Raw genomic sequence first — 2,500 nt, forward strand, 5'->3', positions numbered from 1 at the left:
TGAAGAGTCCAGGTAGTTCCTCCGGGTTGCAGTATTTCCCCCTCTAAAGCTTTTAAAGCCGAGCTCTGGCTCTGCAAGGTCCTGTTCCGTGGTTTATTTACTCCTGTAAGCTCTTAAACACCACCGCTGCCCTTGCTTGACTCAGTTATTTGTGCTGCACTCCACCCCCCCGATACGGTGTTAGTCATGCGGAGGGCTGAGATTGACCCACTTCAGATGGAAGTAGAGAAGGGAAAAAAGAAAAGCATACAAGAACAGGCAGAGCTTAAACAGACCTGATAGAGGTGTCAGCTCCCTGCGGACTGTGCCGGCGAGGGAGTGGTCGGTACAGACCAACATAACATCACATAGGGACAGTGGTGTTGTCACCCTGACACTCAACATTCTCTGAGGTAAAGAAGGCAGTGTTTCGCCAGTCTACCTGTTTTAACTCAGGATCACTGACTATAGACCGTTGAAACACAAGGGGACTGTAACTCCTCTTAGTTTGAAATCAACCATTTTTAACTATGTTTTTCCAAATGCCTTTTATAAAAAACCCTCTCTTACCGTGTATAATATTGCTGGAAAATCCAGGACCAAGACCACAAAAAACAAGGCTGTGTAAGCCTTTATAGAATTTGTATTCAATTCAATTCAATTCAATTCAATTTTATTTATATAGCGTCAAAACATTAAATTGTCCCAAGGCGCTTCACAGAGCCCAGTGCCTGGACCCCCTTAGAGCAAGCACAATGGCGACAGGTGCAAGAAGAAACACCCTGGTAATCAGTAGGGTACCTTAAGCAGAACCACGGCACATAAGGGGGGACCAATCTGCTTGAGTCTTTGGCAATGTCAACCTATAACTATTTCTATTTCTATTGGCTGATGTGACGTTTTCATGTGGAGAAGGCATTCTGAGCAGCCAGTGTGTTTTGTTTGATACATCACAGTTCTACACTCTACACTCTTCAATCAATAATGATGAAGTTATGCTCTCTTACCTGACCTCTTATTTGACCTCTTCTTTACCTGCTTTCAGAAACAGAGATGGGGTTGGGAAAGGTCACGTCACCGAACACGTGTATGATGTAAATGTTTGACCCACCACCCGGGGTATCTATTGACCCTGTTAAAGAGAAATCAATGTCAATGTTCCAAATGTCTACATATCTGAGAAGCTGTCAATCCGCTCTGACAAGTCCCCTGAGCTTCACATCGGATCACATTCTCAGGTCCCAGATGGCATCTGAAAGAAAAGCATAATTGTTTCTTGACTGCATAAGATTAAAAACATGCATTGTTTAGTGGACAACATGCTTGATTAGTTGAAACATGTGGACTGTGAATACTAGACCATGTTAATAGACTCCCTTTTCCTGTTAACTGATGAAGAACAAGAAGAAGAAACCCTCATCACCAACGACTGCATAAGAGACGTGCAACTTTGTTTTGTACTGTATGTATGTCTCATTGTATCTTTGTTTCTTTAAAAATAAAGTATAAAAATAAAAACATTTGTTGTGTACTCCGACGTCTCACAGTGATGGGCTTGCTTCTCCTGAACAAAATGACTTTGAGTGCTCTGAACAGTTCTCATGAAAGCTGTGCTTTTAAACACACCCCTTCACATTTCTGCTCTGACTACAAAACAGCCCAACCTCTGCTGTGACACCTAAAGATAACATCTGCCAGTTGCCGTTTAACTCAGCCCAGTAAGCGTAGAAGAACCAGCTCAACTTCTCCCCTCATACTGTTATGCTCTGTAGGATCTCAGGGAGAGAGAGAGAGTTTGTGTGTGTGTGTGTGTGTGTGTGTGTGTGTGTGTGTGTGTGTGTGTGTGTGCTCTGTAGGATCTCAGGGAGAGAGAGAGAGTTTTTTAAGCCTGATTATATATGCAGCCATAGAACCCAACACACCTGTCATCTTGATGTAAGGTACGGCTAGGAGAGAAAGCACTCTGGGCTAAAACATCACATCGTACTGGAGAGAGAGAGAGACTGACATCACGATGTGAGAGAGAGAGAGAGAGAGAGAGAGAGAGAGACTGCTAGAATACCAATACTAAAGAGCCTCATCAAAACTGTTACGGATCCTGAGATGATGAGCTTAGCTGAGTGTCTGAGGAGCTGCCGTCCACCCTCTGAATGCAAAAGTAGTTTTTGAGATTTCAAAACCTCACATTAACCTGGGCACAAACAAGCCCTTTTGAAATACACAGTTGAGAGGTAAAATGGTTGGAGAAATATCAGATTAGTGGCAGACATTTTCCAATGCATCTACTAAACATGATGATAAGACAATATATAAACAACATTCAAAGTCAATGACCTCAGATGTAAACATGGTATGGAGCTACAGAGAGCAGCTCTCTCATGTTTCAAGTTCTTGATTATGTAATGATGTCATATTACCTTCTTGTTCTCTTGTGAGCTTGTTTTAGCCTTTTAAGTGACAAAGAGACTGAGATGACCGATATATTATCTGCCCAGGCATATTCAGAAGTGAAGTACAACCC

This window comes from Sprattus sprattus, assembly GCF_963457725.1.
Source record: "Sprattus sprattus genome assembly, chromosome: 2".
Taxonomy (NCBI): Eukaryota; Metazoa; Chordata; class Actinopteri; order Clupeiformes; family Clupeidae; genus Sprattus; species Sprattus sprattus.